The sequence below is a fragment of the Panulirus ornatus genome, chromosome 8 (genome assembly GCF_036320965.1).
Source record: "Panulirus ornatus isolate Po-2019 chromosome 8, ASM3632096v1, whole genome shotgun sequence".
NCBI classification, from domain to species: domain Eukaryota; kingdom Metazoa; phylum Arthropoda; class Malacostraca; order Decapoda; family Palinuridae; genus Panulirus; species Panulirus ornatus.
Genome location: NC_092231.1, coordinates 51367015 through 51380523, shown reverse-complemented (window position 1 = coordinate 51380523; position 13509 = coordinate 51367015). Strand labels below are relative to the sequence as shown.

The 13509-nt window shown below is 41.4% G+C and overlaps 1 pseudogene; it reads right to left on the bottom strand.

Annotated features, from left to right (window-relative positions):
* Nucleotides 1-10215: 10215 nt before the first annotated feature.
* Nucleotides 10216-10917, bottom strand: LOC139749700 (eukaryotic translation initiation factor 4E type 2 pseudogene; annotated as a pseudogene).
* Nucleotides 10918-13509: the final 2592 nt, after the last annotated feature.

Genomic DNA, 13509 nt, shown 5'->3' with positions numbered 1-13509 from the left:
CAAAGTATCTCAAATGAAAATCTCGACGTAAGGGGCACTATTAAAATGAACATTCGCATATGCGACTTGGTCATGACTGTCACCCCTTACATTGTTCGTGGTGTAACCTTTCCTGCTAACTTGTTACTAGGACGCCACTCTATGTGTGGCACAACATAAGATCTGTCCTATTTATCATGTGGTTTGTGTTGATAATACGTTCCTGCCATTGTCAAAGAAGAGTTCTCACTCAGTCAGAGTCATTAATACATCGGCTCCCACGTCCTGCTTCACGGTAGACAATACGCATCCTTTTTACTTTTCTACTCATCATTGTCCTGGTAAACTGAGAACCAACATGACTCTGCATAGTGACACATTAACGAAGGTTCCACTCTCACTTTCTCGAACATGGATGAATGATCATGGACTTAGACATAGTCAGGGTGATCTCGCACTAAGAGTAGTTGCTGAACCTTCCTCACTAACTGTCACACGACTATCCATGATGGACGCCTCTATTCATGAGACCGCAGATGGAGAGGTCACCATATACATTGCCAATACGGGACCCACAACTGTACGCCTCCGTAGAGGGGCCAATCTTGAGCAATTCTCCGTTTTGAAGTCGGGAATTCAAGACGAGGAGTTGCATGAGTTTAATATCCGTCTAGTCTCACATTCCATTAACCCACCACCACCTACTCCTCCTACCCCAGACTCAGCAGTGCACGGCTTGAGTCAGCTCCCCACCATCACCCCTGACATGATATCCAAGGTAGGATTAACCAAACATGTTGACCAGTTAACAGACTTACTTAACCAGTCTAGGTCTACTATTGCCTTATCAGGAGAACCACTCGGTAGAACTCATTTGGATGTTCACATTATTAACTTAGAGAAAAACACACGTCCTGTTGACGTCCCAGCCTATCGATTGCCACACACACGCGCACAGAGACATAGCAAACAAACTTGTTTAGGACATGTTGAAAGATAAGGTTATAGAGGAATCACGATCACCATGGAATTTACCACTTCTGATCGTTCCGAAAAAGGACGGAACTTTTAGACCAGTCATAGATTTTAGAAAACTCAACAAGGTCACTTTGAAAGATGGTTTCCCATTACCAGTGGTATCAGAGCTTCTTCATAGCCTTGGTAACAATAAGGTATTTTCAACTTTGGATTTATTGAGTGGATTTTGGCAGATTTCCTTGTCAGAGGAAAGCCGCCCCCTGACTGTGTTCAGTACGCCAGATGGTCATTGGCAGTTCATATGCATCATGACCTTCGGTCTTCATTCCTCACCGGTGATCACCTTCTCAAGGTTAATGACTAACATTTGTCGTCACATGTTGGGCCAAGATGTATTGGTTTATCTTGATGATATAATTGTCATGTCTCCATATATTGCTTCTCATCTCAAAAGATATGTACATGTGTATATATGTTTATGTGTCTGTGTGTATATGTATATGTACATTGAGATGCATCCGTATGTATATTTGCGTGTGTGGACGTGTATGCATATACATGTGTATGTGCGTAGGTTGGGCCATTCTTTCGTGTGTTTCCTTGCGCTACCTCGCTAACGCGAGAGACAGCGACAAAGCAAAATGATAATAATGATAATAATATATATATATATATATATATATATATATATATATATATATATATATATATATATATATATATATATATATTATCCCTGGGGATAGGGGAGAAAGAATACTTCCCACGCATTCCCTGCGTGTCATAGAAGGCGACTAAAAGGGGAGGGAGCGTGGGGCTGGAAATCCTCCCCTCTCATTATCTTTTTTTGTTTTTCCAAAAGAAGGAACAGAGAAGGGGGCCAGGTGAGGATATTCCCTAAAAGGCCCAGTTCTCTGTTCTTAACGCTACCTCGCTAACGCGGGAAATGGCGAATAGTTTGAAAGAAAGAATATATATATATGGAAGTAAGGGGAGTGGGGGAGGACTGGGATGTATTTAGGGAATCAGTGATGGATTGCGCAAAAGATGCTTGTGGCATGAGAAGAGTGGGAGGTGGGTTGATTAGAAAGGGTAGTGAGTGGTGGGATGAAGAAGTAAGAGTATTAGTGAAAGAGAAGAGAGAGGCATTTGGACGATTTTTGCAGGGAAAAAATGCAATTGAGTGGGAGATGTATAAAAGAAAGAGACAGGAGGGCAAGAGAAAGGTGCAAGAGGTGAAAAAAAGGGCAAATGAGAGTTGGGGTGAGAGAGTATCATTAAATTTTAGGGAGAATAAAAAGATGTTCTGGAAGGAGGTAAATAAAGTGCGTAAGACAAGGGAGCAAATGGGAACTTCAGTGAAGGGCGCAAATGGGGAGGTGATAACAAGTAGTGGTGATGTGAGAAGGAGATGGAGTGAGTATTTTGAAGGTTTGTTGAATGTGTTTGATGATAGAGTGGCAGATATAGGGTGTTTTGGTCGAGGTGGTGTGCAAAGTGAGAGGGTTAGGGAAAATGATTTGGTAAACAGAGAAGAGGTAGTGAAAGCTTTGCGGAAGATGAAAGCCGGCAAGGCAGCAGGTTTGGATGGTATTGCAGTGGAATTTATTAAAAAAGGGGGTGACTGTATTGTTGACTGGTTGGTAAGGTTATTTAATGTATGTATGACTCATGGTGAGGTGCCTGAGGATTGGCGGAATGCGTGCATAGTGCCATTGTACAAAGGCAAAGGGGATAAGAGTGAGTGCTCAAATTACAGAGGTATAAGTTTGTTGAGTATTCCTGGTAAATTATATGGGAGGGTATTGATTGAGAGGGTGAAGGCATGTACAGAGCATCAGATTGGGGAAGAGCAGTGTGGTTTCAGAAGTGGTAGAGGATGTGTGGATCAGGTGTTTGCTTTGAAGAATGTATGTGAGAAATACTTAGAAAAGCAAATGGATTTGTATGTAGCATTTATGGATCTGGAGAAGGCATATGATAGAGTTGATAGAGATGCTCTGTGGAAGGTATTAAGAATATATGGTGTGGGAGGAAAGTTGTTAGAAGCAGTGAAAAGTTTTTATCGAGGATGTAAGGCATGTGTACGTGTAGGAAGAGAGGAAAGTGATTGGTTCTCAGTGAATGTAGGTTTGCGGCAGGGGTGTGTGATGTCTCCATGGTTGTTTAATTTATTTATGGATGGGGTTGTTAGGGAGGTAAATGCAAGAGTTTTGGAAAGAGGGGCAAGTATGAAGTCTGTTGGGGATGAGAGAGCTTGGGAAGTGAGTCAGTTGTTGTTCGCTGATGATACAGTGCTGGTGGCTGATTCATGTGAGAAACTGCAGAAGCTGGTGACTGAGTTTGGAAAAGTGTGTGGAAGAAGAAAGTTAAGAGTAAATGTGAATAAGAGCAAGGTTATTAGGTACAGTAGGGTTGAGGGTCAAGTCAATTGGGAGGTGAGTTTGAATGGAGAAAAACTGGAGGAAGTGAAGTGTTTTAGATATCTGGGAGTGGATCTGGCAGCGGATGGAACCATGGAAGCGGAAGTGGATCATAGGGTGGGGGAGGGGGCGAAAATCCTGGGGGCCTTGAAGAATGTGTGGAAGTCGAGAACATTATCTCGGAAAGCAAAAATGGGTATGTTTGAAGGAATAGTGGTTCCAACAATGTTGTATGGTTGCGAGGCGTGGGCTATGGATAGAGTTGTTCGCAGGAGGATGGATGTGCTGGAAATGAGATGTTTGAGGACAATGTGTGGTGTGAGGTGGTTTGATCGAGTGAGTAACGTAAGGGTAAGAGAGATGTGTGGAAATAAAAAGAGCGTGGTTGAGAGAGCAGAAGAGGGTGTTTTGAAGTGGTTTGGGCACATGGAGAGGATGAGTGAGGAAAGATTGACCAAGAGGATATATGTGTCGGAGGTGGAGGGAACAAGGAGAAGAGGGAGACCAAATTGGAGGTGGAAAGATGGAGTGAAAAAGATTTTGTGTGATCGGGGCCTGAACATGCAGGAGGGTGAAAGGAGGGCAAGGAATAGAGTGAATTGGAGCGATGTGGTATACCGGGGTTGACGTGCTGTCAGTGGATTGAAGCAAGGCATGTGAAGCGTCTGGGGTAAACCATGGAAAGCTGTGTAGGTATGTATATTTGCGTGTGTGGACGTATGTATATACATGTGTATGGGGGGGGTTGGGCCATTTCTTTCGTCTGTTTCCTTGCGCTACCTCGCAAACGCGGGAGACAGCGACAAAGTATAATAAAAAAAAAAAAAAAATATATATATATATATATATATATATATATATATATATATATATATATATATATATATATATATATGTTTGTGTGTGTGTGTGTGTGTGTGTGTGTGTGCAGATATCAATAAAATGGCAGGAGTGGATTATACGTACAAAAGGTGCTTATCAAATAAATATAAAATGCTGAATAGTGGTGAAAACTTTTGTATTTATTCCATTGAGAAATTAGTAAATTGAATCATATCTAGAGGGCAATAAGTTTTCAAGTAATAATGAGATTTGTTCTTCATCAAAATCAAACAGAAAACAAAAAAAAAATCATAAAAGCCTAATACGTTTGTGTTGCTAATCCAGGCCCATTTTTACCAAGTAATGTTGGGACGGCTCCACCCACTTTAATCACTTGAGTACATAGAATATATTATCGTCGATGTTAAAGAGTTTTCCCTTTTGATGTTATCCTTAAAATAAAGGTTAAGGAAAGTGAGATAGAGCTTAACGTTAAAGTTAGGATAGCTAAGGCATCCTTGATCATATAATCACTAGTCAGGTGTTAATATAGGTTAGGTTAGGTTCAGTATCCTTCATCAGGTCACCATTACCAAGGTGTTGTTATGTTGGGTCAGGCAACTTTAAACCAACTTTCAGTATTATTTACTCATAAAGCTCTAAGTTCTAATAACCCAAAATTTTTAGAGTAGATAGGGTAGAAACTGATGGAAGCCGTTTCTAACATTCTTGCATAACCTGACCTCTCGCCTTCCCAAAACATAGCCATCCCAGCTTGGATATTGTACTGCTGTGGTCGTCAACTAATTTGAAAAGGAAGACATTGAATGGAGAAATTAGTGAGGTAATCTCCAAAGATGATTACTGGTCTGAGAAACAAATTCAGAGAGCAGATTAAACGACTTAAATCCATTCAGCTTTAGGGAAAAGAAGTTTAAGAGATCCTATACAGGTTTATGAAGTTATTATAATGGCATCCCTTTAACCTTGATATTTTTACTTCCTGTAACTAGTTCCAACAATTAAAATGATATTCAACATTGTGAGTTAAGTGACTGACCTTAGGATGCATTTGCATCTGTCAAAAACTGTATTTAGCAAATACTTCAACTTTCAACTGACCCATTCTATATTTTTATTCATTTCATCTCAGTTTTATCACCTTTCTGTTACTGTTTAATATCAACAGTAGCCCGTCTACGTAGTTGGGGCTCTGAAGCAAAGGAAACTTTTTCTAGTCTAGGTTAGGGTAGCATCTAAACCAAACCTAAATGACCTTACCTTAGAAATATGTTCAGACAGTACCTTCTGAAAATATTTCTTAAGGTAAGGTCGTGGGGATTAGTTTAGGTGCTAACTAAACCTTGGCTAGAAAAAGTTTGCTTTAAAGTCATAACTAGTTGAAAGACCTACTTTAAGTGGTGATATTGAAATTCATATTCTCCAGTGTGCCCCTCCGTCAGTTTGTTTTATGTCCATCTAAAGATGAATACGTTCAATTTTTGATGTAGATTGATTTTCTATCTTAGTTTCTTCTACGGAATTCTACATCTTCAGTTCAGCATACCATTGTGGTAATGAAGGGAAAGTCACCACATTTACAAGCCGAGTGGACGTAGCTTATCCCACCTCGTTAGAGAGAAAACTTACCTGTATTTGAATTAATGGACGGGAACAGAGAAGACAAAATTTTGATACACATTTATTATACAACTATACAATTTATATAATATACATTACCACATTTCCTGCACTTTCCATCACAAATTTGCTGAGGTCAACCTTGTACTTACCATTACCTTACAACCTTAAGGATGGTGCTCTACAACACCTCTAGATTGATGGAGAAAACGAAAAGTTTCGTTTTACTATTAAGACCACAGAAATACGGTAATTCCACTTCACTACCACTAACTACTAGTTATTTTACTTATTGATTTTCACGGCTAAGATTTTCATCCTCTGAGCGAAGCCATACAATAATCGTCCTTATCTAGTCTGAGCATTGGATAGCCTCCTGATGATCAAGGTTGCTATTTTGGTTGTCCGTTTCCCTTGTTACTGGTGCGTCTCACTGCACACCTTACATGAGTGCCTTCCACAGTATTAGGGACAGCTGCTGGGCCTCACTGTAGCTACTTCTGGGACGGTTGCCAATCTTCCTCGTATTCCCTCATGACCACAGCGCCAAACCGACTCCCGCCATCAGGCCGAAACGCACAAACATTTCTGACAAAATTGAGACAACCGCTTTCGCGTCAGTTTTGACACCAAGTGAATTTAAACGACAATTTCGCTCAAGATGCTTGGTTTTTCGTTCATGGATTGAACAGAAGCAACCAACGATGGTTGCTACTGCCCAATCCATGAAGTCCCCCCCACCACGGAAAGGTAACCAAGCTTCGGGGGGGATGGGTGTTTACCCTGACGCCAACGGAGAAACTCAATATTAGTGCAGGGATCTTTTCCTCGGTAAAGAAAGTGTAGCCGGACTCCGCCCTCATGAGGTTACTGCACGACAGCAAAGATCACCCTTTGGTAGGCTGTGCTATAGGCAGCACAGCTCCGTCAAAGATCTCACTCCATAAGTGAACTTATATAGATTCCTTTTTTTAACATGTTCTATCAATAAGGAACTCATCAGTTCTTCTCCAGTGAAAGCAAAAAATCATCGAGAAATTCATTTGCTTCCTCAATATCAGGATCTTGTGGCTCTGTGTGGGGGACGGGGCTGGTGGGCTGTGTGACTGGCTGTGTCTGGGGAGCGGGGCTGGTGGTCTCTGTGACTGGCTGTGTCTGGGGAGAAGGGATGGTGGTCTCTGTGACTGGCTGTGTCTGGGGAGCGGGGCTGGTGCTCTCTGTGACTTGCTGTGTCTGGGAAGCGGGGCTGGTGGTCTCTGTGACTTGCTGTGTCTGGGAAGCGGGGCTGGTGGTCTCTGTGACTTGCTGTGTCTGGGAAGCGGGGCTGGTGGTCTCTGTGACTTGCTGTGTCTGGAGATCAGGGGAAGTCTTGGGTATAAATTTCAATATACTGTGAGCGATATCGTATCTCAACCGATTCCTCTCGATCTTCTCTTGCACGGCCTTCATGATACGTTTGGGCGGCTTTCTCCATTTTCTTTGCATTTCAGTTGGTGATCCTGCGCCATCGAGCCACATGATACCAGAATAGTATCGTTCCTGTTTCCCAACGGGTCCAATCTTGGTGTCACACATGATGCCGAGTGAACCCAAATGGCGGCCGATGTTTACGTTGGAAGCCACGGGCTCGTTATGTATCTTGCAGTAACTTTCATACCGTTGCTGCAGCTCTTTCCTGCTGATAAGGTACCGCTTCATAGTAATAGTCTTTCCCTTCATTTGAATGAAGGTATTCATGAAACTAACAAAGGAAGCCTTTCCTTTGTAATCCCGTTTGTAGTAACAGAAAGCCATTGAAGACGTGGACTGGGTCAAGCGAAGTTACACAGACTAACAAGATAGTTCTATATTCAATGGTCCTGTATCAGCACTGAACTCGAAACACGTCAGAACGACAATTTCAACCCAGGGCTGGAGGCCCATTTGATGATATTCTCACGTCTTGCTCAACCAAGTAACCTCGGTTAGACCTTGTTTATATTTAAATATAGTAAAGTTAATATAGTGAAGCTTGATGTTTCTATTTATATGTAAGGTGCAATGTAGTTGATATAAGGTTCACCTTCCAGATGGGTTCCTGACATACCAACTTACAGCGACAAAGTATAATAAAAAAAAAAAATAATATATATATATATATATATATATATATATATATATATATATATATATATATATATATATATATTATCCCTGGGGATAGGGGAGAAAGAATACTTCCCACGTATTCCCTGCGTGTCGTAGAAGACGACTAAAAGGGAAGGGAGCGGGAGGCTGGAAATCCTCCCCTCTCGTTTTTTTTTTTTTTCTTTTTTCAAAAAAAGAAGGAACAGAGAAGGGGGCCAGGTGAGGATATTCCCTCTAAGGCCCAGTCCTCTGTTCTTAACGCTACCTCGCTAACGCGGGAAATGGCGAATAGTTTGAAAAAAAAAAAATAGATAAAGGCCACTGATATTGAAAACCAGATAACCATGAGGATATAGTGAAGATAAATTTTCATTAAGATAGAGTTCAGTGCTGTTGAAAGTGGGTTGACTACAAGGATGTAGTGAAGATGGTCTTTGACCAAAAATACGTTTGTGATATTGAAAGTAAGATGATTATGAGGATGTAGTGAAGATGGCTTTTAACAAGATAGAGGTCAATGATATTAAAAATGAGATAATACTGATGTAGTCAAGATAGTCTTTGTCTAAGATAAACGTCATTGATGATGAAAACAAGATGACTGTGAAGATGTAGTGAAGATAACCTAAAACCACATAAAAGCCATTGATAGTCAAAATGATTGTGAGGATGTAGTGATGATGGCGTTTGACCCATGATAAACGCCTGTATTGTTGAAAATAACATGATAGTCCAAAATAAAAACTAACAGTCTAATGAGATAATCAATTCAAAAGCAACGGTAAGCAACTAGAAATAAAAGGACCTAGAAAGTCCAACAAGTAACACCTAAACGATAAAAAATAAACAACCAAAAAATTAGATGGAATATTTCATATTTATGTCCATAATTTTGTTTATATATAAATACATATATATATGTGTATATATATATATATATATATATATATATATATATATATATATATATATATATATATATATCTTTCTTTCTTTTCTTTCGTTCATATTATTTGCCATTTCCCGCGTCAGCGAAGTAGGGTTAAGAACAGAGGACTGGGCCTTTGAGGGAATATCCTCACCTGGCCCTCTTCTCTGTTCCTTCTTTTTGAAAATTAAAAAAAAAAAAGAAGAGGGGAGGATTTCCAGCCACCCGCTCCCTCCCCTTTTAGTCGCCTTCTACGACACGCAGGGAATACGTGGAAAGAATTCTTTCTCCCCTATCCCCAGGGATAAGTAATCATCTATTCACCCATATATCCATAGCACCTCATAAAACACATTTCTGCACAAGTAATTAAATAATAAGTAATCAATCCATCATATAACCTCTTTGTCGTATACCCTCCCTATTATCTATAATAAAATAATAAAATCCTAAATACCTGTAAATAAAAGGGAACACTTGAGCTTTCACCTTGACTTTCTATTGCTCTGGTAATTTTCGTCCCACAAAGGGGCCCCTGAAACCAAAATATGCCTATCTACATAAGAAAAAGGTACAACATTCTTTTTTTTTTACAAAATCCAGGAGCATTACTTTTTTACATTACTTTGTAATTAGCTTCAAAATACTTCCTCCCAGTAAAGACAAAATGTAAATGACCAACAGCTTATATGCTGCCAAGAGGCACAAAAAATATTTTGCTCAGGGATAAAATACTATCACTTTAAACTCATTTCCTAAATTCCACTGATCAAACCAAAGGAAGAGCTGCTTGAGGATAAAAAAAACACTTCGCTTAGGGATAAAACACGATCACTTTAAACTTATTTCCAAACTTTCATTGATTAAACCAAAGCAAGAGACTGCTTGAAGATGGTAAACACATTGTGGACAGTAGTTTGATTTACCATTTTTTGGTAGTCTAACTGTCTTGTTTGGGCCTGGTTGAAAAGCATGTCTTTGAAGAAGCTTTAGCGAGTTAAGCATAAAGCTGAAGTATAGTTCACAGACATATATTTCTTAAAAGGAGTACAGCTTAGATATTCCCATGTAATTCTGTGTCGGCTTTCAAAAATGTATCAGAGAAAAGGTATGTGTTGCTTTGTAAACAATTCAGAACATACATCACCTATGTACATGACCACAACGGCAACTTGGCACAGATATATTCTCACTCACACAGATGCATAGAGCATGATGGTTGTCTCAACCTCTTCCCTCCTCCTCCCCCAAAATCTCTTCTCTCCAAGCAGGGGTGGGGGGTGGGGTGGGTTGGGGGGTGGCTGGAGGATAGAAACATCAGTGCAAGTCATGCCTCATGGGAGGGCCAGGTTTCCGCAGTAGGCTGGACGAGGAGTGGGTGTGCTTGAGAGAATCATTATGAGTTTTATATTCCATAACTGTATTGGGAGGAAGGTTAAGAACTCGCTTCAAAGTGTCACGGATTCGTCCTGTTGTTACTGTGTCCTGTGCACTTCGATTCCAGATAGAGATAATGTCCTCCTGAAATCTCACTGATATGACAGCACCACAGATCTCATCTCCAACCATGAACTGTTCACCTAGCATTGCCAATATCATGTTCTCTCAACACCGTGAAGCCAGTCCTTGGCGTAAACGAACAATCCATTTCCCCCCATTCTTATTCCCAACATCTTCTCACATGGGCTTTATTCCATCTTTAAAACTATGTATATCCGAGTGTGAAGTTAGGTCAACAGGAAGGACTAAACGACTATCGTAACCCCAAAACTGTTCCACTGATGCAAATCTTCCAAGTAACCTGAGGTTCTGGTCATAATTTTGTGTTGTAGTCTGCTTTCCTGGTGCTCGACGACTGAACCATATACAATAAGTATACTGCACTCTATGCTCCCCACACTTAACTTCAACTGATGGCAATGGTTTTTCTGTTTCCTTTGAGTCGCGATTTCCACCCTCTTCTTCACCCGAGTCATCATTAGATTTACGAGCATCGTATTTGTTCACCATGGTGGACATGATATAAGAGTTGTCAACTACACAGTACGCTGTCTCCCGCGTTAGCGAGGTGGCGCAAAGAAACAGACGAAAGAAATGGCCTAAACCAATCCACATACACATGTATATACATACGCGTCCACACACGCACATATACATGCCTACACATCTCAACGTATACATATATATACACAAACAGACATATACATATATACACAAGTACATAATTCATACTGTCTGCCCTTATTCATTCCTGTCGCCACCCCGCCACATATGAATATGACAACCCCCTCCCCCCGCATGTGTGCTAGGTAGCACTGGGAAAAGACAACAAAGGCCACATTCGTTAACACTCAGTCTTTAGCTGTCAGATATAATGCAACGAAACCACAGCTCCCTTTCCACATCAAGGCCCCACAGAACTTTCCATGGTTTACCCCAGACGCTTCACACACCCTGGTTCAATCCATTGACTGTAAGTCGACCCCGGTATACCATATCGTTCCAATTCACTCAATTCCTTGTACACCTTTCACCCTTCTGTATGTTCAGGCCCCGATCACTCAAAATCTTTTCACTCCGTCTTTCCACCTCCAATTTGGTCTCCCACTTCTAGTCGTTCCCTCCACCTCTGACACATATATCCTCTTTGCCAATCTTTCCTCACTCATTCTCTCCACGTGACCAAACCATTTCAAAACACCCTCTTCTGCTCTCTCAACCACACTCTTTTTACTATCACACATCTCTCTTACCCTTTCATTACTTACTCGATCAAACCACCTAACACACATATTGTCCTGAAACATCTTATTTCCAACAAATCCACCCTCCTGCGCACAGCTCTATCTATAGCCCACGCTTCGCAACCATATAACATTGTTGGAACCACTATTCCTTCAAACATACCCATTTTTGCTTTCCGAGATAACGTTCTCACCATCCACACATTTCTAACGCTCCCAGAACTTTAACCCCCTCCCCCACCCTATGACTCACTTCCGCTTCCAAGGTTCCATCCGCTGCCGAATCAACTCCCAGATATCTAAAACACTTCACTTCCTCCAGTTTTTCTCCATTCAAATGTACCTCCCAACTGACTTGTCCCTCACCCCTACTGTACCTAATAACCTTGCTCTTATTCACATTTACTCCCAGCTTTCTTCTTTCACACATTTTACCAAACTCATTCACCAGTTTCTGCAGTTTCTCACCCGAATCAGCCACCAGCGCTGTATCATCAGCGAACAACAACTAACTCACTTCCCAAGCTCTCTCATCCACAACAGACTTCATACTTGCCTCTCTCTCTCCAAAACTCTTGCATTCACCTCCCTAACAACCCCGCAGACCGACATTCATTGACAACCAATCACTTTCCTCTTTTCCTACTCGAAGACATGCCTTACATCCTCAATGAAAACTTTTGCTGCTTCTAACAACTTGCCTCCCACACCATATATTCTTAATACCTTCCACAGACCATCACTATCAGCTCTATCATATGCCGTCTCCTGATCCATAAATGCCACATACAAATCCATTTGCTTTTCTGAGTATTTCTCACATACATTTTTCAAAGCATACATCTGATCCACACATCCTCTACCACTTCTGAAACCACACTGCTCTTTCCCAATCTGATGCTCTGTGCATATCTTCACCCTCTCAATCAATACTCTCCCATATAATCTCCATGAATACTCAACAAACTTATACCTCTGTGATTTGAGCACTCACCTTTATCCCCTTTGCCTTTGAACAATGGCACTATACAAGCATTTCGCCAATCCTCAGGCACCTCACCATGAATCATACATACATTAAATAATCTTACCAACCAGTCAGGCAGGACAGGAGAGAGAAGCTTGGTACAAGAGTCAGGCAGGAGAGGAGATAGAGGCTTGGGACATGAGTCAAGCAGGACAAGAGAGAGGGTTTTGTGACGGGATTCAGGCTGGACAGGAGAGAGAGGCTTGGGACGAGAGTCAGGCAGGACAGGAGAGAGGGGTTTGGGACGAGAGTCAGGCAGGAGAGGAGACGTACCACGTCAGTCCCTCGTCCCCTTACACAAGTCATCAAGTCCAGTCTCTCCTTTGCCACTCCAAACCTCCAGCCTGACCCAACAACACTGTGGTCTGCATGATGGAAGCACACATGAAATATTCACAAGAATTTCCTTTTCTACACTTGCCTCCAGAACTTTCTATCATGCTTGTAGGTCCAAAAGTTGACTCCAGGCCTTATCACAGACACCATTGAGGTCACCAGCCAGTCAAATGTATTCTGCAAACGCATAATGACAAAGGAAAACATACTTACGGTTACGTACATACATGCACGTATAACCTTAATGGTCAGGTCAAAGGTCAGACCATCATAATACCTGAAGGTCGCACCGTCGTGTTCAGCCACACAGATCTTTCAGAGCTTCATGCCTGAGTACGATACCACATTACCAGCTTCCAATATTATACTACCTTTCCCGCCACACCACACAACAGCCTCACCTTAATGTCATGCAACATCAACATTTATATTTGGTCTCTGACGACAACCCGCCACCACCAGCAGACCCATGCAGGCCCCCATGTCACTTACGTCACTACAGTT